Source organism: Macaca mulatta, chromosome 15, assembly GCF_049350105.2.
Source record: "Macaca mulatta isolate MMU2019108-1 chromosome 15, T2T-MMU8v2.0, whole genome shotgun sequence".
Taxonomy (NCBI): Eukaryota; Metazoa; Chordata; class Mammalia; order Primates; family Cercopithecidae; genus Macaca; species Macaca mulatta.
This window is the reverse complement of record NC_133420.1, coordinates 40,491,138-40,518,084: the sequence shown is the minus strand read 5'-3', so window position 1 is coordinate 40,518,084 and position 26,947 is coordinate 40,491,138. Positions and strand designations below refer to the sequence as shown.

Below are 26,947 nucleotides of genomic sequence, written 5' to 3'. Positions count from 1 at the left end.
CACAGGGGCTTGTTTGTTTTACTAAGTGATACTAACAATAAATAAAATGGAGGAGAATATAATAGTGTTTATTATTTATGGACCACCTGGAACACCTATTACACATCAGACACATTAAAAGTTCCTTATGTCACCTAATTCTGCAAAAAGTTTGATAAGCAGATATGATCCTTCATTTTTTATACATAGAAACTGAATTTTACAGTTCTGTAATTTACCCAATGTTTATCACTGAAATCAGAGACCAGGTCTGTATGTCTAGGAAGTTCATATTTTCCCACTGTGCTACCTCACTCACTGCAGAGCATCCTATATATATCATTGCTTGCTATAACAGTCACTTGACTTAAAGGATCTTTGCAAGCTGTTGAAACCCAGACATGCACAAAGAATCACAAACAGGAGCTGAAGATTTTGAGTATATAGGAGGCATGAATCAAGTACCATCAATCACTGGTATAGGGAAAACCAGCATTTGGGATGGCCTGTGTCAGAGTCAAATGCAGAAGTCAAGGCCAGAGAGTGGTGGGCACCAGATTCTAAGGACCTGCCCAATGCCTGGTTCAGTCTTGATAAGAAGGCAAGGGACAGGAATTAGGGACAGCTCTTGGAAGTTCTGGAAGAATTTGTGTGGGTGATGTCTTATAGTCTAGGAGGTCCTGTGAAGTTCTTTGATCTGCCTCCTAGCACCCTCTGTCCCCATCATGTCTTTCTTTTAGCTCTTTGTTGGTTTTGCAAGGTACAGTTCTCTTGAGGCTGCATGTAACCAACATAAGTTTTCTGGACTAGTCTCTTGAGCCAGGCAATGCCATTAAAAGTTTCTTGGAAGAGAGCACGACTGAGAGTACAGGAGCCATAAAAGTCTCTGTCATTGTCACCCTACTTTGGGCAAGTCATATTTTTCCTTCTTAATTTTACTTTCCTCATTTAAAACTGTGTACAGATGACTATGAAATGTTTGCAGGTGAACGCAAGTGACTGCTAACAGCAGTTGCCTCTGGGGAGAGCACTTTGAGGGCTGAGGGAAGACAGGATACTTCTTTCTTTACAGCATTTTGAATGCTTTGCATATTAGCATATTGATATATATACACACACTATATATGCACACACAAATGTATATGCACCATATATACATACATAAAGATACATATACATACATATATATATATAATTGTAATTATCACTTATTACACTCCAGACACTGACTGTAGAGCGTTTACCTATCAATCAAAGGCTTTGCCTCCACAGTAGACAATGTGCTCTCAGATGCTAAAGATGGAGTCTTGGTCACCTGTGTTTACCTGAAAACTAACATAGCATCTGGCACATGGTAAAAGTTAAATAAATGTTTGTCAAACTGCTTACTTTTGAGAAATAAATGAATCTGTAGAAAAGAGTGTTAAATTAAGCAACCTTCTGAGATGGACCTCCGAAGTTCGGGTATCTGTGTATTAAACATGCGCCCCAAGAGGATTTGAGTATCTGTGACTATCTTGCTCCCTAGTCCAGAATGTTAGGATCTGTGGTCTTGGAAGTCAGAGCCAGTATCACAGACCACCAGCAGCAACTGTCCATTGGGATGCTGGGATGGAAACTGTTTTCTTTATGTTTTCTGACCTTTGCTAGAGGTTACAGGTTGAAGGCTTGAAGGTTTCCAGGTGTTTGTAGCAGAAGATTAAGGCAAAGATCAAGAGAGGATCTTGTTCCGAAGAAGGCAAGCAGCAAATGTGGCAGGTGAAGACTTCAAAAAAATTCTTACATACCAAGACTTTCCTTTAGGCGCTGGGCAGGAGTTAGTGCTGTAGAGGGTGACTTCCTCCTAGGAGCCAGCCTGTCGACTTCCAGGCCTTTTTTGTGTGACATCTGCTCTAGCAGCCAGGAGCTGGGTCACAAGGTTCCTTTTTGTCTTGCTTCTGTGCAGGGTGGTCCAGAGGCAATAGGAAGAGGAACAAGGGAGGGAGAATACTGTGTATGCGGAGTTTAAGTGATGTCTTCAGGGCTTGGAAAAAAATGTAATTCTGTTTGAGCAGTTTGTAGGCAGTTTTGCAACTCATCCCCCTGAATTAGGGACCAAATGAAGTCATTAGGCCCTAATCAAAAGCAGCTAATCAGGAGTCAGTGGGAGCTCTACCAATTAATCGCCGCTGGAACCCAACGAGCTGAAGTACCCAAGGCTGGATGAATAAAAGTAATGAAATTAGTATCAGTGCTGTGCAGTACTGCACAACTTCAAGAACAGGTTATGGGCTGCTCAGCTCTTCCTGCCATATCACAAATAAAGGCTCATTGTCAAAACATAGATGAGTTGGGAAGCAGCTTTCGAGCTTGCCCTGCGCTTTTGGTAAGTCAAGATGTGTGTAAGCCAGAGTCAAAAGTGGAATCACGAAAACAGATGAAAGTTGATTTTGTAAGGCGTGATAATATGACCAAAATATCTCTTTCACAGCTTGTGAATAATTTATATCCAGATTCTTTGTTGATGTCCTATTCTTTATTCTTTCACCTGAATTGCAAAGACAAGAGGTTGTTTCAGGTGAGTCTCTTGTCCTGTACTCAACACCGCACCTGGTGCAAGGTAACTGCTAAATAAATAACATTTATTTAATTAATTCAGGGCAGAGAAAAAAATGTGAACTGAGATTTTTTTTTTTTAAATTATACTTTAAGTTCTAGGGTACATGTGCACAACGTGCAGGTTTGTTACATATGTGTACATGTGCCATGTTGGTGTGCTGCACCCATTAACTCATCATTTACATTAGGTATATCTCCTAATGCTATCCCTCCCCCAACCCCCCTCCCCACAATAGGAACCAGTGTGTGATGTTCCCCTTCTTGTGTCCAAGTGATCTCAGTGTTCAATTCCCACCTATGAGTGAGAACATGCAGTATTTGGTTTTCTGTTCTTGTGATAGTTTGCTGAGAATGATGGTTTCCAGCTGCATCCATGTCCCTATAAAGGACATGAACTCGTCCTTTTTTATGGCTGCATAGTATTCCATAGTGTATATGTGCCACATTTTCTTTTTTTTTTTTTTTATTTTTATACTTTAAGATCTAGGGTACATGTGCACAACGTGCAGGTTTGTTACATATGTATACTTGTACCACGTTGGTGTGCTGCACCCATCAACTCATCAGCACCCATCAACTCATCATTTACATCAGGTATAACCCCCAATGCAATCCCTCCCCTCTCCCTGCTCCCTATGATAGGCCCCGGTGTGTGATGCTCCCCTTCCCAAGTCCAAGTGATCTCATTGTTCAGTTCCCACCTATGAGTGAGAACATGCGGTGTTTGGTTTTCTGTTCTTGTGATAGTTTGCTGAGAATGATGGTTTCCAGCTGCATCCATGTCCCTACAAAGGACACAAACTCATCCTCTTTTATGGCTGCATAGTATTCCATGGTGTATATGTGCCACATTTTCTTAATCCAGTCTGTCACTGATGGACATTTGGGTTGATTCCAAGTCTTTGCTATTGTGAATAGTGCCGCAATAAACATATGTGTGCATGTGTCTTTATAGCAGCATGACTAATAATCCTTTGGGTATATCCCCAGTAATGGGATGGCTGGGTCAAATGGTATTTCTAGTTCTAGATCCTTGAGGAACTACCACACTGTTTTTCACAATGGTTGAACTAGTTTACAGTCCAACCAACAGTGTAGAAGTGTTCCCATTTCTCCACATCCTCTCCAACACCTTTTGTTTCCTGATTTTTTAATGATTGCCATTCTAACTGGTGTGAGATGGTATCTCATTGTGGTTTTGATTTGCATTTTTCTGATGGCGAGTGATGACGAGCATTTTTTCATGTGTCTGTTGACTGTATGAATGTCTTCTTTTGAGAAATGTCTGTTCATATCCTTTGCCCACTTTTTGATGAGGTTGTTTGTTTTTTTCTTGTAAATTTGATTGAGTTCTTTATAGGTTCTGGATATTAGCCCTTTGTCAGATGAGCAGATTGCAAAAATTTTTTCCCATTCTGTAGGTTGCCTGTTCACTCTGATAGTAGTTTCTTTTGCTGTGCAGAAGCTCTTTAGTTTAATTAGATCCCATTTGTCTATTTTGGCTTTTGTTGCCATTGCTTTTGGTGTTTTAAACATGAAGTCTTTGCCCATGCCTATGTCCTGAATGGTATTACCTAGGTTTTCTTCTAGGGTTTTTATGGTTTTAGGCCTAACATTTAAGTCTCTATTCCATCTTAAATTTATTTTCGTATAAGGAGTAAGGAAAGGATCCAGTTTCAGCTTTCTACTTATGGCTAGCCAATTTTCCCAGCACCATTTATTAAATAGGGAATCCTTTCCCCATTTCTTGTTTTTGTCAGGTTTGTCGAAGATCAGATGGCTGTAGATGTGTGGTATTATTTCTGAGGGTTCTGTTCTGTTCCATTGGTGTATATCTCTGTTTTGGTACCAGTACCATGCTGTTTTGGTTACTGTAGCCTTGTAGTATAGTTTGAAGTCAGGTAGCGTGATGCCTCCAGCTTTGTTCTTTTGACTTAGGATTGTCTTGGCAATGTGGGTCTTTTTTGGTTCCATATGAACTTTAAAGCAGTTTTTTCCAATTCTGTGAAGAAAGTCATTGGTAGCTTAATGGGGATGGCATTGAATCTATAAATTACCTTGGGCAGTATGGCCATTTTCACAATATTGATTCTTCTTATCCTTGAGCATGGTATGTTCTTCCATTTGTTTGTGTCCTCTTTTATTTCTCTGAGTTCTCCTTTAACAGATCCTTTACATCCCTTGTAAGTTGTATTCCTAGGTATTTTATTCTCTTTGAAGCTATTGTGAATGAGAGTTCATTCATGATTTGGCTCTCTGTTTGTCTGTTACTGGTGTATAAGAATGCTTGTGATTTTTGCACATTGATTTTGTATCCTGAGACTTTGCTGAAGTTGCTTATCAGCTTTAAGGAGATTTTGGGCTGAGACAATGGGGTTTTCTAAATATACAATCATGTTGTCTGCAAACAGGGACAATTTGACTTTGTCTTTTCCTAACTGAATACCCTTTATTTCTTTCTCTTGCCTGATTACCCTACCCAGAACTTCCAAAGAACTGAGATTTTTTTAATTCCGAATTTTGCACACCTTTTCCTATACCACTTAGGCAGAAGGATTCAGATACCCTTTTCTAATCAAAATAACAGTTTTTACCTGTTAGCAGTTTTTGGTCTAGAAATGTTCACATACTTTGGATTACAGCTTTAAGATCTTAGAAAACAGAACCTCATGTCCAAAATTTAATTTCACAGGTGAAGAGACAAGGGCCAGGGAGTGAGAGGAATTTGTCTTAGGTCCCCCAGCAAATTTGTGGCAGAGATAAGACTAGAGCTGACGTCCTGACTCAAGGTTCAAATGTTTCCCTCAGCACCTGGCCCTTTGCTTTTAGTATTAGCAGTCCTCCTTTTTATTTTATTTTATATTAACTTCAGGGATACATGTGCAAGATGTGTAGGTTTGTTACGTAAGTAAATGTGTGCCATGGTAGTTTGCTGCACCTGTCAATCTATCATCTAGATATTAAGCCTAGCATGCATTAGCTATTTTTCCTCATGCTCTCCCTCTTCCCACCCCCCATTCACCCGACAACAGGCCCCAGTGTGTGTTGTTGTCTGCCCTGTGTCCATGTGTTCAGCTCACACTTAAAAGTGAGAACATGTGGAGTCTGGTTTTCTGTTTCTGTGTTAGTTTGCTGAGTAAAATGGTTTCGAGCTCCATCCTTGTCCCTGCAAAGTTCATGACCTTGTGCCTTTTTAAGCAGCCAGCCTTATTAAGTGTTATCTTTTTGTCCTCTGAGATTTCTAGAGCTATTAGTCTGTCTAAATTGAGGCCAATTAAAGAATTGCAATGGTGTTTCTAGAGTCTGTTGGTGGCCAGGACAGTTAGTCTGGGACACGAGGGAGTCAAGAGCCATCTCGGGCAGAGGGATTGTCTGCACTAGGACATTTGTGTTAAAAAGAGAGGACTTGTTTGTTTATGGGAAGATTTCCATAAAGATGATCTTCTGAGTGAAGGCTGGTCTTTAAGATGAAATGAGAGACAGTATTGGTGGAAGAAGAGAACTTAAGGTCAGAAGTTTTGTGTGTGTGTGTGTGTGTGTGTGTGTGCTTATGCATGAATATGTTTTATTTATTATATTCTATGTGTGATTTTGTATTTGAAAGTAGATGCTTGATTCTACCACAATTAAAAAAAAGGATATGCTTAGATTTGTCTGTAATATGTGGGTATGGAGAAGTTCATTTGAACATGGGCATTTTTGTGTGTCCAGGATCCATCAACAGCCTCCTTAGAGGTGTCATATGTGCAGGGAATACTGAGAGAGTGCATTAGTCTACATGTTTATATATATATATATTTTCTTTTTGTGTGTGTGTTGTTTTCCTAGATTTCTCTCTTGCATGTTTGTGGGTATGAGAGTCTGTTAGTATTAATATGTGAATGGGTGTGTGCTATTTGTACAGGGAGGATGATTTAGGCAAGGATTTGAAAGTGTGCATTTAGAAATTGAGGGCATCTCTGTGTTATGTGTGTGTGTGTGTTTGTGTGTGCTTTTCAGAATGGTTTATTATCTTTGTGTGTATTTGCAAGGAGAAGGGGAATTCAGTGTGTTTCTATGTGTTTGTGTGCTTGTCTGTGAATGGTATGTTTTGCAGAGGTGTACTTTGTATGTTTGACAGTTATGCAAACATATAATTTATCATCCAAATGGGGATATGTTTGAGAATGAAATATATGTGTGTGTGAAAGGATGTATTTGAATGTACTTTTAAAAATGCATTTAATTTTGTATGTGTTCTTTGAATGTACTTTTAAAAATGCATTTAATTTTGTATGTGCTATTGGTGTCAGGAATTAAGAAGAAGAACGGAAGTACAGGAGATGTCATTAAATTATATAGATGTCTCTTAGACTATAGCCTTTAAACAGGGACATTAATAGAATTAACAGGTAAGAACAGGTCGGCCCCAAAGATAAGTGTGTGTGTGTGTGTGTGTGTGTGTGTGTGTTACCAGATCAATGAACTGAGAAAAGAGGTCATACATATCTTGTGCTGACAAAAACCCATATGGTTAAAAAAAATCAGCACAGTAAGTAAGGGAAGAAATGTGAACTACATTGTGCTGGAAAGTGTCTTTTATGTACAACATCCGCTTTGCTGTGTCCTCTTTATGCTTCCTGCCTTGTTCCCCATGAGTAACTCTGGCTTGTGATGGCCAAGATAGCCGAGACCTTTGATTCTCTTACCTCCAAAGTTTGGAAAAATAACTCAGTGTGACCTCCATCAGGTAAGAGAAAGAAAGAGGCTAGGGAGAGTCGGCTGCTTCATTTCAGGTGAGTCAGAAAAGAAATCCCAGGGATGCTCCTAGAGGTCTCACTCTTTTTCAGAGTGTAGCTTCTGACTCCCTGGTTTATACATGTACCCCCTGGGGTTGGGAAATTCACTTGCTTAGTTCTCACTGGCTTTGTGGGGTGTAGTGAAGAGACTAGAATGTTACTGCTTCTACTCTACCACGTCGGTGTAGCAGTTTCTCAGCGGCTTCATCCCCCAGTCATCCCTTTTTTATGTACACTCTACATGCTCATCGCAGTGGAATGACTGCAGTCACTTCTAAATGTCATAATAGTTCTAGTAGCACCACTAGTAGTACCAGTTGTGTGGTATATTGAAGATGGCCACAAATTCCTTGTCAACCTCTCATTGAAAGGTAGAATCTAATAGTCTCACTTGGAATCTGGGATGGCTGTCCTACTTATTTGACCAACAGAAGTGTCAGAAGGGACTTTCTGTAACTTCTGAAGCTATCTCGTAAGAAGCCTGTAGATTCTGCTCATGTCTCTTTCCCCTCTGGGAAACAAGTCACGACTCAGGGATAAGCCTGAGACACATGGAGAGAACATCCTGATCAATCTGGTCTTTGCCGCTACCCTCGTCAACAGCCTGAGCTGGATACCTGGCTGACAAGTACCACCTTTTTCCTACACAGATGACAACCCAGTCCATAAGCACCAGGTGAGTGAGTGAATAAGTCATCCTGGAAGTGGGTGCTCCCGTTCATGCTGCATAGGTCGGAGACAACTCTTCTACTGAGTTCTTGTGATGCACAAAGCAATGGTTGTTTGATAGTATTATGCTTTGGAGTAGTTTCTTTCATAACAATAGATAATTGGAATAGCATTACTAGAAATAGCTAACATGTGTTGAGCCATTGCTGCTTGTCAGAGTATTTTCTTAGGAAGATACCCGCGTGCACACACACACACAGTTGTATATAATGTGTAATACACATGTATTTAATTGTATCTTTATATTAATCTAAAGGCTTTGGAGCTTTTATTATTCTCATTTTACATATGAAAAATCTGAGGTTAGGCAACTCTTCCAGATCACACAGCTAGTAATTGGTAGAAATGTATTCAGACTAGGACTTTATTTTTAATCACATCTCTCCCTCATAGCTCTGTGCCTTTGTTCATGATGACATCGATATTTAGAAATACACTTTTTGTTTTTTGGGAATAACCTTCCCACTTACCCCACTTTACTCCAACTGACAAATTCTTTCCAATCCTTTGTGGCTTAACTCTATAGTGATAATGTTTTCTTACCCAAATCCATGTAGATGTCCCTCAGCAAATACTGCACTGCTTTCTGTCTAGCTGTGTGAAAACAAGCAAGTTATTCCATCTCCCTGAGGCTCAGTTTTCTCATCTGTAAAATCAGTTAAAATGACTTCCTTACAGGTTTGTTGTGAAGATTAAATGGGCTGGCAGATGCTAAAATGTGTCATATATGGAGGACCACGATGCACACACTAACTATTATCAAAGCTGAACTGCAGGCTGGAAGGATGAGTTCCATAGTCAATTACCTTTTGCTCTGTATGTCTCTGGGTGTGCTGAGTTGCCTAAGGCACCACTTGTGCCTTCAAAGAGCTCATAGTTCAGTGGGACAGAAGACAAGCAAAAGAACCAATATATTAATGAGATTCATGGCAGGATAGAGGGGAACATAGACTCTTTCAGTCTCAGAAAGGGGCTCTTAATACCTTTGAGGAGGGCATTTCATGCAAGATTACCTGGAGGTGAAATGAGCCCTGCAGAATGAGAAGATATTAGTGAGGCAAAGAAAAAGGAAAACCAGGAATTCCAGGTAAGAACAAGCTTAAGCAAAGATATAAAGGAACCCAGGAACAGGGTATACGAGGGAACCTCCAGATAGTTTGATCCCTACTTGCATAACAGATTTTGGGTGAAGGTGGTCTGGAGTAAAGAAGCAGGAGAGGCCTTTGGAGAGAACTTTGAATTCTAAGCTGAAGCCTTTATCCCAAGGTCAATGCGATGCTATTAAAGGATTGAGAGCAGTGAGTGTAGATGAATAATTCTGCATTTTAGAACCATTACTTTGGAGCCTGTTTTGGAAGGGCAGGACTGGAGGCAGAGATATGGATGGAGGATTGTTCAATATTCTAAAAGAAGGGTGATGGTAGTGTGATCCAGGGGCATGGTAGTGGGCCTTTGGAGAGATGTCAAAGCAAAAGAAAGAAGGAAACTTGGTGACTGGCTAAGAGGGATAAAGGTGGGGAAGAGATCTGAATGAGCACCTTGGTTTCTGACTTGGGTGATAGTTCATGGTGGCACCCCACATTCAAATATAATTAAAAGAATGCAGAAGGAGGGACAGTCTCTTCTCCCTTTGGAGATGGGATTTCTGCAGGCAGGACACTGGGTCCTGTGACACTAGCTGTACAGGTCACAGGCCTGCAGGAGCATTGAGCCAAGCAGGTCATTACAGGCATATCAACATCTGTTATAGAAACTGAACTCTAATTGTACCAGACCCACTCTGGCATAATAAGTGTGGTTTTTAACATAATGCACTGCTGGAGCGAAGTTGTCAGAAAAGCAGGAGGCGGAGGAGGTAATCTGTGAGACTTCAAAAAGAGAAGATTGAAGCCACTTTATGTGGCTGGAAATGAGTCATTTGTCAGCAATGCCAATGTGCTGTCAGCTTTAGGAGGAGAGATGACGGGGCACCCTGGGGGGAGGGCTGGTGAAAGTGTCAACTTTCAGTCACCAGAGGCCATGTGTGGGGTAAGAAGTGTCAGTCACATCACATCCCTGTCCTGACCTGGGTTAGAGGAAAACCAGGGTCACAGCAGAGCGTTAGCCTTGTAACCAAGGAACCTTGTAACCCTTCACTGTCAGGAAGGAACTGATGTGCTCAGCATTCTCAAAGACTGTTCAGAGCTTTAATTCCTCAGGGCATGTGCACTTTAAAAGAACAGTGGGAGTGCAACACTTAGGAAAAAGAAACTAAGGGGTAAGAGTGGATTGGTGGCAGAAAGGAGGAGATATTTTGAGCAAGGACTTGCCTAAGGTCACTGAAAGAGTATGACATAGGTGAATACCCCTTCTCTCTACCTAGTTGCCAAGTCCAGGGTTATCTCTGGGTCCAAATAGCTTGAAAGCTATTCCTGTGAGTGACAACCCATTCTAAATGGAGTGATCCCTGCTTTGTAGGCTATTGCATTACCTGACACTCCCCTACCCCATCATGCCATTATCGATCACTTGGATACTTACTTGGGTTATAGCAGCAGATCGTCCTAACTGGTCTTCCAGCCTTCATTGCTCTGCTCTCATCCAATTCTTTCTTTTTTTTTTTTTTTCTTTTTTTTTTTTTTTGAGGCCATAGCGACCATCTTAACTTGAATTGAGTCTTCACCTTTCTCTGTTCTTCTTGGTGTCCTCCCAGGCTACCTTGCTTTGGTCTCGAACAACCTATACCATTTCAATCTCAAACCAGGACAGCTTTTCCTTTGTTCTCTTCACTCTACTCATGCTTGCCCTTTTTAGTTCCCTGAACACAGTGAGGTTTTGTCTTTCTCTAGAACTTTGCTAAGGCTGGTCTCTCTTCTCAGGTAATGTCTATTCATCCTTCAGCTTCAATATCACTTCTTCAGAGAGGTACTTCTTGACTCTGATTAAGTTACACCCTCGACCATACAACACATAGAGACTGTCTTGTAACACTTTATTTGCTTCTGCAATTTTTATGATTATTTTATGTTGTTTATATTCTGACATCCCATTCCGATTCTGAACTCCTTAAGAACAAAGATAATGCTTGTCTTTTTTGCAACTGCATCTTCATGCCTATATGAATGCCTAATGTCAATATTTCCCAGATATTCGTAGAATGAATAAATGAGGCTGGGCACAGTGGCTCACGCCTGTAATCCCAGAATTTTGGGAGGCTGAGGTAGGCGGATCACCTGAGGTCAGGAGTTCGAGACCTAGAGTTTAGCTTGGCCAACATGGTGAAACCCTGTGTCTACTAAAAATATAAAAAGTAGGCAGGTGTGGTGGCATATACCTGTAGTTCCAGCTACTCGGGAGGCTGAGGCAGGAGAATCGCTTGAACTCAGGAGGTGGAGGTTGTAGCGAGCCGAGATTGTGCCACTGCACTCCAGCCTGGGTAACAGAGAGAGACCCACCTCAAAGAAAAAAAAAAAGAATGAATAAATGAATGAATAGACGACTCTTTAGTAATTCTGGTGAGCAGGAAAGTTTGGGACTGCATGCACCAGGCAACATCACAGATATATCAAATGACTTGTGTAGGCAAAGAGACAGTCAGGAATCAAGGAGCCTTATCAATAACTTTCCTGCCATTTTAAGCTATTTCCCTCTCACACTTGCTGGAGCAGGATAGCTTTGAGGAACAGAAGTTTTAGAATACTTTCCATTAGACCAGTGGTTCTAAAAATCTCCTAAATACATAGATTAGAGGGTTCTATCCCAGTGCTTCTGATTTAGTAGGTCTGGGGTGGACTTCAAGAATTTACATTTCTGAAAAGTTCCCAGGTGGTACTGATGATGCTGGTAGGGGGGGTCACACACCTTTAGAGAGAGTGCGCTACACATAATCTCCAGAGGCAAGGGCTCTGCCTTTCACATTTGCTATTTTTATATGCAGATGCTATTGCATAAACATATACACTGCTACATTGTATATGCTCAAACATTTTGTTGACTACGCGAAAGAAACTCGGGCACCTTTGCCCATCATGTAGTTCTGTTTCCAGAGCTAATTCCTCTTATCCATTCCTATTCCACGTTAGATGATCAACGCCATCACAAGCTCCCCTTACCAACCACTTGACCTTCTCTAGGTAGCTTTTATGTTCCACCCATCCTCAGCAAGAAACATCATCTCTCCTTGTATTTTCTGTTCCTAAGGCCTTGATGATATTTAATAAGCCACTTCAAGTTATGATGTTAACCGGTAATGGCAGATCAACATGTCACCTCTGTAAAGATAAATTTTATTCTAACATTCGATTGAACATTGATCCATAATGGTGATCAGCTTGTGCAGTATTGCTTGCTGGCTAAACTAAGCCTTTACAGATCTTATTACAAGAGTTTTATTTAGCAAACTATACAACATTAAAAATAATTGTGAGGGCCAGATGTGGTGGCTCATACCTGTAATCCCAGCACTTTGGGAGGCAAAGGTGAGAGGATCACTTGGGGACAGGAGTTTGAGACCAGCCTGGCCAACATGGCAAAACCCAGACTCTATTAAAAATATATAAAAATTAGCCAGGCATGGTGGCACGAAGCTGTCTGTAGTCCCAGCTACTTGGGAAGCTGAGGCAGGAGAATCTCTTGAACCCAGGAGGCAAAGGCTACAGTGAGCCGAGATGGCACCACTGCACTCCAGCCTGGGTGACAAAGTGAGACGCCATCTCAAAAACAAACAAAATGATTGTGGGGTAAGCTACGGTAAAACAGCTTAATAGCAAAAATTACTTGTCTATACTTTAGAAATATCCACATGCATAGTATAAATTGGTGTGTTAACTATAATTGTTCCTTATCTATGCTGCAAGGATCTTTCATGAGGAAATATTTTGGTACAGTAGGTAGGATTGCCATATACACTCAAAAATAAATGCGTGCATACATGCTTATATAAGTACATACATACATATGTATGTAAGTATAGATATGGGTAAAGATGTATGTGTATATGTTTTTTTCTTCACGAAATCCAAAAGGTTTTCACTTTTTGCCTAATCACATTGAGTCCATATGCATTAAGTTTTATTCTAAGAAATACGGTCTAGTATAATAAGCATTATCTGTTTTCATACATACTAGATTGTGTCATTCACCTCACACTCATTAAATGAACATTTAGTAAAATTTCTGAAAAGTTACTTCTGCTAGATCAAGCTGTAAACTATTAGAGACTAGAAGTGATTTATTGTTTTTTATTGGTGGCAAGGCATCACAATCCCTGAGCAATTTACCAGGTTGATTTAATTTAGAGTCACTTCCATGCTTTCCTGGAGATCTACCCTAAATCTCTAGCTGAACAATGTTAGAAATTGATGAAATGTTCAACCCTATGTCACACATACACACGAAGTTCAATTTCAGCACTGATACTCTCATCTGCAGGCTTGGTACTGCCTAGAGAAAATCAAATATTTTCTTTCCTCTAGAGTCCGATAGGTGCTTGTGACAGTAAGAAATAAGGATGAGAACTAATGCACTGAGCACATGCTGTATGCCAGGTGCCCTTTGTAGGTTGTCACGATTCTATGCCAACCCTGGGAAATAGACATCGTTTTTTCTTCCAGGAAAATTAAGCAAAAAGCAGAAAGAAAAAAGGAAAGAAGTCTGGGAGTGACGTTGTATGCTTATGGCCATGCATCTAGCAAATGGCAAAAAAAATGGATGAAGACACAGGACTGATTGTCACTAAAAACCATGTGGCATGTTTGAGCAAGGTCAGTGCCACAGTAGAACCACTTGTGGTGACCACATGCCAGCTATGGGTGTAACTAAAAAACATAAGGAGTCAGAAATCATTTTCCAATTATGTCCCTCCATTTGTTTCACGCCAGGGAACTGTATGGGATCTTTTTCTCTACTGAATTTCAAGACAAGATTTTGTACCACTTTTCTGAAATTTCTCTGAGATGTCTTTCATCTCACATCTTTTTGTTTTATTTAATTTTGAGAATCAAACTAAGTCTCTCTCATTTATGAATCCTTCTCTGAATTCACCACTGAGAGTAACTTTCTTCATTTACGTACTATAGAATCCTGTGCTTTTTATCAATCATTTGACAATTTGCAACTTGTCTTGAACCTATGTGTTAGGACATTAAATATTTTATATTTAAATATTTATTAGGATACTCAATTAGTTTAAGTCAAGGGATATTAGGATTGATGGCAGAGATATGTGAGGCTCAGATTTTGAATCAAATCAATGGCATTAGTTTGTTCAACCTCTAATTTCCTTCCCAAGGTGGAGAGAGAGATAGAGAGAGAAAAAACAGGATTTCACTGGTATTTCCAATCCGTTACCTTTGAAGCTCAAGTTCCTCCCTGTAAAATGAGAATAAAAGTTCTTATTATGCCTCCCTCATGAGGCTAATATGAAGGTCGGATGAAATAAAATAAGGGAGAGTGCTCAAAAATCACAAACAGTTGCTATCATTAGTATTACATTAGTAGGTCAACAACAAAAACAGGAACAATAAAACAAAACCCATGAATCCATGAACCACTTGAGAAAAAAACAAAAACAAAAACTTCTCTTTAAGTTAAAATTCTTAGAAGACTGCCCACAATAATGAAATATGTTTTTCTTGTGGTGACCACATGCTAGCTTATTTTGCTTATCCTCAAATTCTTGGTAAAGTTCAATTTCTTTGTACACTTTACTATTATAGAATTAGTAAAGATTTTAAACAAGCGTCAGCCTTTTTAAAATAGGTTTCCTAGGCAGTAAAGATTAAAAACAGAATTACCAATGGGGATGGGGAAAAGACGGTTTAAACTATCCAAGAAATAACATCATTATTCAAGAGTTTATACAATCTGTTTAGCAGTGTCCAATTGCTTGCCAAGAATACACAAATCATTCTTATTTTTTTAGCTCTTCACATCTCAGTAAATTTGTATGTACTAAAATGGCATTTAAAAACGAACATAGTCTAAACCCTTCTTTTTCCAATGTAGGGAATTTGAAAACATCTGTAGCATTACGAAGTTTGACTAGATCAGAAACAGAAAGAGTATGGCAAGTTGGTCCAACACTGTCCAACTCCGTGGCCATGGCAGGCATCACTAATGGATTATAGTACTTTCCCACTGAACTAGGAAGTAGCCTCAGAATCACCCTCTCCTCACTGCTCCCAGCAGCTGGTATCAATCAATTGCAGCTTTGCCACTGTAGGAGATCTTACATTTCATTGTTTAGCTCTGACATTTTCAGAGGATATAAATGCAATGAATTTGCCTAACTCCTAAAATTCATTTTCTTAAAAAAAAAAAAAAACAATCTGTTCCTATTCTCTGGAAGGTGATGACAAATTTCAGCATTTAAGTTGGTATTTCTCATTCAGTTGTCTGTCTTCTCCATTTCCCAATCTGTGAATGGTACTGGTGTTTCTCAGTAGGAGATGCCAAGTAAATGAAGCCGCCCAGCAGGAAACCCTGTTTGGCAATTCTAACAAGGCTTGAAGAATTGGTTTCCTCATTAGAAACAACAGAAGTTTTCTATCTAGTGAATTCGCAAGTCCCTGATCCAGTGCTCTCCTGAACAAAATATTGATGCATAAGAAATACAAATGAAAAGTAATTCCTCGATAATGATGGTATCAAGCATTCACCTAGATTATAGGAGATAAAAATTCCATTTCCTTGCAATGTATTGTCTCTATTGATAGACTTTAACTCTGGGAGTGGAAGGATTTTTATCTCCTGAGTAGGGATTACCACGTGATGAAATCCTACCATGTGTCCATGTCCTTCATGCATACTCTCTCACTGAAATCACAATAACAATTGTTAACATATATTAAAGCTCGCTCTGTCTGGAACTGTTCTAAACACCTTACTTGAATTAACTCATTTAATCCCCACAAGAGCACTATGGAGTAGGTAATAATAACATTTTCTAACAAATAAGTAATTAGAGGCAAAGAGTAGTTCAGTAATTTGCCTGAAGGTCATACATTAGTAGGGCAACTTGCATTTGAATCTATGTAGTCTGGCTCCAGGATCTGAACTTAGAACCACAGTATTATACTACCTTCTCATGTCCCCAATGGTTGGTTGTTACTTTTTTTTTCTGATGAGAAAAGCAAACTTCAAAACCCAGGTCGCTTGCCCCATTGCCTTTCAACTAGAAAGTGGCAAGAATTAGATAGCAGGATAGAGCCAGCACTTCTCATCTATCATCTTATTTGATTCTGGCTACCACCCCATGACGTAGATGGTGGTAATTCCCCCATTTAACAGATGATGAAACAGGTTCTAGTTCAATTGTAACTTCTCAACATAACACAGCTAGTAAATGTAGAGCCAGGCTTTGAATGAGGGAGCCCAACTTGAGGATGTCCATGTGATACCAGTTATCAAGGAGTTGATAAGATCTGAAAGAAAAAGCAGGGCAAATATGAAAAAAATCTTCCAAGTCTGATGGACCAGAGACGTCATGAGGTACTTCTGAAAGAGGACAAAGGGCTCAGAGAAAAATCAGAGTGATATGGTCAGTTTCAGCGATGAGAAGGATCATTAATTGACTCTTTAAGAATAAGTACAGGCTAAGTTATGGAGTCTTAAAGAAAGGTGACTGCCAATATCGGTGGGAGTGGGAGTGGGGACACTGTGTGTTTGTATGCTGATAGTAAGGAGATCAGCATCTAGTGTTCAATTTCCTAAGAGGCACTAATATTTGATTGACAAATAAAATAGAAACTTGTTGAAGATCTATGGTTAATATCTGTTTAATATCTGCTTCATCAAATGCAATGAAAATGTTTCTGAGCCTTACTTCAGAACCCAGACAGAAAGATTCTGGAATATAGTTTTTCCTTATTTGTTCTCATTCTCATTCTATTCCCATTTTCCTCTTTTCTTCTTTCTTTCCACTCTTTTTTCCCCTTTTCTTGCCTCCTGTTCTCTCTCCTTCTCCTCCTCTCCCTCTTCCTTTCTCCCCTTCTTCCTCCTCCTCTCTTCCTCTTCCTCTCTCCTCCTCTCCTGCTTTCCCTCCCTGCCTCACTTCTACCTCACAGTATTCTTGGGACTTTTTTTCAGCCCATAATGGAATTCTGTTCTTTAAGTAGGGCTTTAAAAAATTGTGACCCTTAGTTTATTTTAATTCCATTTCAGCCTTTGATATGTCAACAGTAAATGGTTCTTATGTTCATTCCCTCCACACATAATCTCAGCTCCCATTGTGCCATTAGATTTGTGCCTCTCCTCTGCTATTCTGCCTTATATGTGTGTATGCATATATATATATGCATATAAAATGTAAAATTTCTATATATACAGGTTACACACACACATTCACTGCTAGCTCACAGTTTTGAGGTTTGAGGGTTGTTGGGTTTTCTTTCCCAATCATAAACAATGTTTCCATTCTACAGCCCTTCTCTAGAGAAGACCCATAAAATTTGACTCATGAAGAGAGAGAAAAAAATTCAGGAGGCAAAAGTAATATGGGGAGAAAATGAAAGAGATTTAGTGCAGCTATCAACCGACCGTTGTGCTGTCTTTAAGAGTCTGTTGAAACAACATAATAAAAGGTAATAAAGGCTGGATTTATAGCCTACCTGGCGGAAATGGCTGCTGTTTGTATCTTGCCCAGTTGCAGACCACTGCAGGTCTTTGTCTCGGGAGCAGGATCTCTTTTCCTTAGAGAGGTCTTTTTTTCCCTTGGACTTAAGGGACATCAGAAAGTATCCAAATCAGGTTGGCAGGGAAGTTAAGCATCTCTCTGGTTCTTTCTCTTCCCTTCTTTGCTCTGGGATTTAAGGACCCAGTGTTGTTTCTTTTAAAAGCTGTATTTGATTCGGTTCGCCTGGGAAAGCCCTCAGTGATTACTAAACTAGGTAAAGAGAACTTTGAACTTTAAAAATGGTCATGCCAGCTCCTATGGGATTAAGGGCTTATTCTTTCACCTTAAAGTTCAAATAAATATGCCAAAACTTCTAAATCAGTACAAATCAGCTTGTCAGTCCTTCTCTTCTATCCCTAGGGCCTGACTTAACAAATATGAAGTGACCAACATAATGCAAGCATGACCATGATGTTGAGTGACTACCTTAACGCTGAGGACACAGAACTAAGTGACTTTCTGTATGAAACTTGCATTCTCACAGGTGTAATAGTTAATAAGCAAGTAATGAAATAAATATAAAAATGTAACAGGTTATGGAGTAGGTGTCCATGGCTGTGGAAATGTGTTATGTAGGAGATGCGATTGATGATAGAGGACAATGAAAATTGTTGGGAATTTTGTGCTCAGGTTTTTTTTCTGTATTATTGCCATTTTCAAAAATATGTATACTAAAGTCACAGCTTTCATATACACTAATAACAACTAGTTTAAAATATGCAATAGAAAAACCTATTCTTTGTAGAATAGTACCATGCAAAGTAGTTCCACTGGGTGCTCACAAAATCTCCATGAAGGCCTCTTCTACCATAATTTGGGCTTGAGCCTGCCTTTTGCCTGACTCCCTTTGTATGGGGTGCACCGTTGTCAACAACATCTAAAATTTTCATTTCAAATGCTCTTTGAGCTAATTTTGGTCACCCAGGGGCTCAAGGGCAATGGGTTCTAGCTGCCATCACACTCTGCCTCATTATGGAGGATTTCAGGCCACCCTTGGTCTCCCAAAGTGAGATTTTCTCCTTTCTTCTTCAATTCAGCCCAGTCCTCTCTGCCTGCCTGTGGCTGGGCTGTGTCACAAGCTCTGTTCCCTGTGTCATGGGTAATAGTCACTCAGAGAAACTTGCCATCTGGCAAAAATGCCACATTTTTGTCACAAGAACTTTCCTATGTCCAGTGCTTCTGTTTACCATTGGGAGAAGATAATTATCTATGTTTTTTTATTGGAATAGCAAATAGCCTGAGGACAGTGAAGGAAGATCATAATCCCCCCCTTAGTCTTAAAGTGTGACTTAGTCACACTTTACCCCATACGTAGAATGCTTCCACATGCAAATCTCTCCCCTCCTTTAAAGCCCACTCCAAATGGTACCTCCTCCATGGAGCCTTCTTGAGTAACATAATGATCTACCCATCTTCTGAAGTTTCATAGGAAATCTCTTGGAGCCAAAGTGGCCTGGATTCATAACCTGCTTCAACACACACCAGCTATACAGCGTAAGCCTTCAGTGTTTGCTGCAGTGATATCACCTGTACCACAGCTTCTTCTGCAGTGTGACCTTTTCACTTCCCCATGATGAACTGGAGTGTAATTTCTAAGTTAATCCATGCTTGCCTTATAAGTACCTTGACCAAATAGATTACAATGGAAGTGGGATTGCATGACTTCAGATACTGTTAGAAGAACCCAGCTGCCAGCAGAAAGCTAAGGTACATAGAGAGGCCTCTACGTAGGTAGGTGGCTCTTACAGGCAGTCTCAGCTGAGCCCAAACGTCAACTCACCTCAGGTTCCAGACCTGTACATAAAGAAATCTCTTGTTGATTTCAGTCTCTGGACATTTGAGACCTCCCTACTGCCTCAGGTATCTTGGAGTATAAACACGCTACTTCTGTGATATCCTGTTCTAATTCCTGGCCCACAGACTTCATGAACATGATCAAACGGTTTCATACCACTATGATTCAGTGGTCTTTTATGCAGCAATAAAAAAAATCTAGAGCAGTGTTTCAATTCCTAAATGAGCAAAATGGTATGATACTGTCAACCCTAGAGTGTAGTTGAAAATTAAATGAAATAATATATGAAGCACCTGGCAGTGCTTGACATTTAGAAAGCATTTAATGAATTTTTTTTTTTTTCATTTTCTTCCAACTACAGTAGCTACCTGTCCACACATCTTACGTTTTACTAAAATTTTTGCTCTTCTGTGACAGGAGTTGAATCATATTTAAATTGTAAGCCCTGTGTTACCACTGTGTATATATTATATGCTTATAAAATATTTACTGAGTAAAAAGATGAATAAACAGCTATAATGAGCACTGGATTGGGAGCCAGAAACTTTAGTTACTAGCTGTGCATTCCTGGTAAGTTTTTTTCTGTTTAATAATTATTTTTCTTATGTTAAAATTGAGAAGGCTTAGGTTGAAAGGGGAGATATGGTGGCAGATTGAAGAAGACCTAGCAACTGTTTTTAAATTCTTAAAGAATTGTTATGAGGAAGAAGAATGGATTTCTCTGTTTAACTCTCAAGTAGTGCAGTCAGGGACCTGTATGGAATACACAGGCCCAAGACAAATAATTATCCAGAGTCAGATTGTTCAAAGAAGGAAGAAATGCTTTGTGAGCTAGTAAATACCCTGCCGCAGAGGTGTTTCTGTGGGAAACTTGAGTGTAACCTTCCTACTCTGCTGTAGAGGGTATGCAAGCATTGGAGGAGGCAAATTCCATCCCCTATATTCCTAATTCTACCACTGGATGAATTCTTTCAGCTCCAAAAATTTTCAAATTTGCAACAGATCTTCTGACTCTAGTCTTTTCTGTAATTGCTACGTCAGTGGGTCTGGAGTGGAATGGATAGGAAGCTGGCAAGTACTGCAACCTGGGGATAGCCCAGCTTGTTTATTTCAGTGATGCAGGGGAGGGCAGCAGAAGTGAGGCATTGCGGGGAGGAGTATTGATCAGGAACTAAAATTTAAGTGCACTTCCAAGGATGATTAGAGAGCCACGATTAATGCTCTGTAGGGGATCGCTAGGAGGGCACTAAGTAACAAGAACTGGAAAAACCTCTGGAAAGTATGGATGCAGAAACTCTAAGTGATGTGGGCTTCAGAGACTGAAGAGTAGGTTTGCAATTTTTCATAGGAACATCTACATTTGTCAGGTAAGAATGGGTTACATTGCACCCCCAAATAACTTCCAAAGGTCTTCAGATTAACACCACAAAAGTTTAATTCTCATTCATGCCAAATCAACTCCACTCTTCAGTGTCATAGCTAAGCTCTCCAAGTGGCTTTGGTTTTGTGGCTCCACTTTCTCACCATGAGACTCCAATAGAGGAAGAAGGAAACATGTGACCTGGAGAGTGGAAATGGATATTGGAAGCTGCTGCATCAGCAAGGAAATGCTTTATATCCTCAAATGACATGTGCGTCTCCTGACAGCTCATTGACCAGAATTAGCAACATGGCCCTTCCTATCTAGAAGGGTCTGGGAAGGATAGTCCTTCTATGTGTCCAGAAGGAGAAAAGAACCAGATATGTGTGAGCATGTCTCTATTATGGTAGAAAAGAGAATTGAAAAGGAAAGAAGATCTACAAAGTGTCTGAGGAGCTGAGACAAAAGAAAAGTAAGTCATCTCATTGAGCCACAGTTTCTTCATCTCTCAAAGAAAGATGATCATGCCCACTGCACTAAAGGTGTCATGAAGATTACATGAGAAAATGCACATGATATCTCTCAATCTCTTTGCCAATGGCAAGACATTTTTAAAAATGAAATACTGGGCCTGGGCGTGGTGGCTGAAGCCTGTAATCCCAGCACTTTGGGAGGCCAAGGCAGGTGGATCACAAGGTCAGGAGATCAAGACCATCCTGGCTAACACGGTGAAACCCCATCTCTACTAAAAATACAAAAAAATTAGCCAGGCCTGGTGGTGGGCACCTGTGATCCCAGCTACTCGGGAGGCTGAGGCAGGAGAATGGTATGAACCTGGGAGGCGAAGCTTGCAGTGAGCCGAGATTGCACCACTACACTCCAGCCTGGGTGACAGAGTGAGACTCCATCTCAAAAAAAAAAAAAAAAAAAAAAAGAAAAAGAAAAAAGAAAAGAAATACTATTTTATGATTGGTGGTTGTACTACTATGAAACCATAAAATGCTAGATTTCATGGGGGTATACAAGACTTTCTCTAGTACAGCCTTCCCTTTGGCACAACAAGTTTTTCCTATTTTTTAAAGCAACCCTATTAGCTGAAGGTGCAAGAATTTTCATTACAGAAGATCCTAAATGAGAGCAATGATCAGATTTAGCTGGAAAGCCACACACATGAACAACTTGATTCAGAAGGATCAGAGAACATTATTTGCCCCCTTGCAGATCTAGGGGGCCTGGAGCTTTTACATGAGCCCCAAAGGATGTATCAGATACAAAATTGGCAGGATGACTGGAAATTTTCAAAATGCACAGGTCAGTTGCAAGAAATTTGATGCTGTTTTTGGGAAACTGGTGGCTAAAAATAGCCATGGTTTTCCTGGATGAGGCATTATTTTGAGGTTGGTCTTTGTGACCTGTATGTTTTTGCCATCTCTGCTCAGTTCCCATGGTTTTTACTTCCTTTCATTGTCTGTATCTATAAGATTCAGAGCTGTATTAGAAACATTCTACTTTCTTTCATTGATATATTTATTCACATATCATTTATTCACTCATTCATTTATTTATCCATATACCCTTTGCTTTCTTTCCATGACTTCATCAAGTTTCATATTTAGAGTACAAACATTTATTGAGCACTTTCTTTTCTCTGGACACTGTGTTAGGCACCAGGGATTCTAAACGTGGGTGAAAACAAACTAAGCAACAACAACAACAACAAAAACACAAAATAACATATCCAATTCGCGGGGGTTCAGACAAGCAAACATAATTACAAAAAATAATGCAGAGTGCAGCAGGAGTTCAGAATTTCAACTAGCTTGAGAGTAGAGGGGTACAAGAAGGTTTCTTAGAGGAAGTGGCAGTTGAACAAATTCCTGAAGGTGTTGTTCAAGTCGGGAGGGTGGGAAGGGCATCCTAGGTAAAAGGAACAACATTTATGTTGTAAGGAAGCCAAGTTGAAAAGAAAGCCATGTGCAGGCAAGCAAGGTATGTTTGAAAGCTGGAATCCATCATTCTTAGCAAACTATCACAAGAACAGAAAACCAAACACCGCATGTTCTCACTCATAGGTGGGAACTGAACAATGAGATCACTCGGACTCAGGAAGGGGAACATCACACACCGGGGCCTATCATGGGGAGGGGGGAGGGGGGAGGGATTGCATTGGGAGTTATACCTGATGTAAATGACGAGTTGATGGGTGCAGCACAGCAACATGGCACAAGTATACATATGTAACAAAACTGCACGTTGTGCACATGTACCCTACAACTTAAAGTATAATAATAATAAAAAAAAAAAAAAAAAAAAAAAAAAAAAGAAAGACCTGCAGTTATTCTGGGAGGCTCTTGCTTAATGTGTGCCTCATATTGCGGATTTAATCACTACCCCACAAATTATTCTTCAAGATTCAACTTGGTCATTTAAACACAGACTCTAACAGAGTTTCTGACTCACACTAGGCACTAGAAAAATCTTATTTCTGAACTCTTTGCTGTTGCATTTTCGCCCTTACTAGTCCCATAGTGCCTTGCAGAAAGTAGCCATTCAATAAAGTTACCTCCAATTTAATCCCATCCCTCTCCACCCAGTTCCATTTTAACTTCCTTTTCCACCTACAAAGACCCTGAGGGCCAGAAACAGGGTCGCCTCTTCCCAAGGCCTCCTTGTCTTTTTCTGCTTGAGGAAATAGCTTGTGGTGTCTCCTAGTCTGTCTGTTTCTCTGCCTCTGGGGAATCTCCTCTCACGTAAATCCTGCAATTAGAGGCTCCCACCCCCTCCACCGGAGCTACATCTGCCTCCCTAGGTAGGCACCCATTTGATTAGGAAGAGATAATCACGGGGGCTGCTTCAGCCTACAGCTTGGTGAAGACAGGAAGAAATTCTGAATAAATTTGTGGTTTCAAGAGAAGGACTCCCTGTCTCTCATCACCTACCAGCTTTCTGTCTGCCTATACATTTGGACTCAAGGCACAAAATTTTGATTCTTCATTTACTTTTTTCAAAAACCATATAAATTAGGCAATAAATAGGAATATGCCTCTTTTTTGGTAGATGAAGAATGTGAGCCCTGAGGGATGAAGCATTTGACTTAGGTCGTAAGGTTGATTGTCTAGCAAAGACTTTGGATTCGATCACTGATTGGTTTTATGTCCTCCATAAGGGAAAGCAAGAGAAAGTGAGCAAAGCATTTTTTTTTCCCTTGAGATGACCTAATTTTGACTTGTGTGTGGGTGTGTGTTTGTACACATATATATTATTAATTCAAATTATATATTCAACTTAACTTTTAGAAACATTAGGAATATGTGCAGAATGTAAGAAATGTATAAAGTAGAGGAAAGCCTAAGGAGGAAACCAAAGTCATTCATTATATCCAGAGATACTTTCTGGTTGATATATAATGTGTGTATGTGTCTATATAAAATTTCTGCATAATTGGAATTATAATACACGTGTGCACACATAGTTATTTTCTAACTACATTTTGTATTGTAAACATTTCCACAGGTCATTAAATATTCTTCTAAAGCACAATTTGGGTTGTGCTTAATGTTTAGATCTATATCACTGGATTGTCTCCTTGCTGTTCAATTCAAGGGAGAAAAAAGCAAATCAAAAAATACTGGATTAAGAGGGAGAAGCTCTGTGTCTAGCCCTAGTTCTGCCACTCTCTCCCATGAGTCTCTCTTTGTCCATCTGTGAAATGGGATAATAGTTATCCTTTTACCAGTCACAGAATCTTATTTGCAGACTCAGGTAAAATCACAGCGATGGGTTTGCCCAGGAACGTGGGATTGCCTGGTGCTGTCTTGATTATTGTGTTGCTTTTTTCATCAGCCCAAACACAAGAGCCTCCCAGGAGGTGGGTTTTTTCCTTTTTTTGGCAGTGCTCACATGGGCAACACAGTTCATTGGAAGCACCTCTGCTCCAATCGCCCTTCTGCATCGTCTGTCTTGATGAAAAATGACCTGTTATTATTTCTTACCTTTGAGTTGGGGAGGCCCCAAAGAAATCAGTAGCCACATAAAATCGCTGCTGTTATTGTAACAGTCTTTTTCATTGTTGGATTTAAGTGTGAGGTGTTTGCTATCGATTGTTAGCGTCTGTCCTGGAGAGGCTGCTCTGCAGGGAGGCAGTGATAATGGTGGAAACGGGCACCTCCAGGAGCTGTGGCATGCTGAGTGGTTTTCCCGAAGCTGGGAAAAGTGTGTTTGCACTCCAGAGGCGTCTTGCTTTGTAGGATAAATGTACACCTACAAAGGTGATTTCAAAGATGTAACCCTTTAGAATAGGTACTGCCTTCTTCCTGGATTTCTTTCTAATTTGAGAGAGTTGACATTTTCATCCCCAATGTGATATTCGGCAGGCTACTAATTCTTTCTGTTTTAATATTTTTGGTCCTTTTTAGGAATCAGCACTTAAAGACAAAAAGTGAAAAAACAATGAAGCTTCTGTTATGTCTTAAATGAGTCCTGTCATGTAATAAAACACATTCTAATGTTTCCCCTTCCTTTCTTCCTGTCTTTTGTATTTTCTCTCTAGCTTACCTGCTTGAATTGTTCCTTCCCACTCTTTCTGCTTTCAGAAAATAAAACAAAAACTTAGTGTCTACTACATTTAAAACAACAAGGTGTTAAGCATTGTGAGAAACCAAAGCTTGATGATGACATAATCTTTGCCTTCAGAGAAACCCACTAATATACAGTTTATAGACATATATATGTTCTCATAAATTAAACAACAGAACAAATTGGAAAGCTGTCAGGGAAAGTAGTGAGTAGTAGACAGAGTGACAGAACCTTGATATGTTACAGTTTAGAGAGACCCCAGAATATCATGAGACGACTCCATCATCACCTTTACGGAGAAACTCGAGCCCAGGGAAGTGGAGTCTAGTCCAAGGTCTCCTTATGACCTAACCTGTGCTTTTGATTTATATTCCTGATGGTTTTGCACCTGAAAGACAGATTTAAACCTTGCTATTTACTGGCTGTGAATGTACCTAACCTCTCTGAAGCTCAGTTTTTTTAATCCAGAAAACAAGCCTTTGCAGGATGCTTGTGAGTGACAGTGTAATAATGTATGCAGTTCACCTGGCCTGGTGGTGTTTTGTACACACCCTTTCGTGCTACCCCTAAGCTGCATTCCGCTTTGGAGAGCCACAGGCACTAGTGTAAATTATATTCTTTCCATAAACCAGCATACGCCCTCCCTCCTGTGAACCCAGATGGATGGAGATACACTTTGGGGATGTTGTCTGGGTATTTGTCTCAAATGCTAATGATAGCTCCCTTTGGTAGAAAAACAAACCCAGGCCAGTGGAGTTCTTAGAATATTAGTCCTATGAACCAAAGAATTGATCCATCAACAGGACTTGCTGAGCAGGCACCTCATACACAGAGCAGCTCAGGCACAAATGTGACAAGCACTGGTCTTTCACAGGGAGCCCTGGAACCATAACTTCCATAACTCCCTTCTCCAATCTAGAACATGCCCCAGAGCTTTCCAATATTCGCCTCCTCCCTACTTCTAGTTCCTACCAGGTGTAAATTTTAAAATCCTACACCTCAGAAAGAAAGAAAGAAAAAAGCCAAATATTACACAAAACTGTGGAAGAAATCTAACTTTCTAGAACTCTGGAAAAATGCTTTATTTTTCAGTTAGGAAAACTTTCTGTGCAAAGAGCTAACCACCCTGCCTACTCAGCAAGGCTAATCACCTGCATGTTAAATTTTCTTAGGACAATGGGAGGAACATGTGGTGAGTCTCTCTGTGAAAAAACAATCAAACAAAAACAAAAAACATCCCACTGATGAGTGGGCGAGGGCGTGCAACAGAAGCTGAGTCAGTGACACAGATCGAGATGCAGGAACTAGGAATTCAGAGAGATAGACTGAGATACGGATGAAGGCATGAGAGAACAAAGTTGGAAACTGAAACTGAGAGAGGAAAGAGATGATGAGAAAGATGAGGTGTGTGGGAGAAAAGATACAAGTGGCACAGAGATGGTGAGAAAACACAGCCAGAGTCTTAGATCACATAAGAGAAA

The 26,947-nt window shown here is 40.1% G+C and overlaps 2 long non-coding RNA genes across 2 annotated transcripts in view; one reads left to right on the top strand and one right to left on the bottom strand.

The window, feature by feature from the left end:
* The window catches only part of LOC106993624 (uncharacterized), a 67,184-nt gene that overhangs the window by 18,016 nt on the left and 22,221 nt on the right, over nt 1-26,947 (top strand). The gene's annotated exons all lie outside the window — the stretch shown is intronic.
* LOC144334850 (uncharacterized) lies at nt 11,280-17,908 on the bottom strand. Its single transcript, XR_013405091.1, has 2 exons — nt 17,672-17,908; nt 11,280-11,518 (listed from the first exon to the last, which is right to left on the bottom strand). It is a non-coding gene; the product is annotated as an uncharacterized LOC144334850 (long non-coding RNA).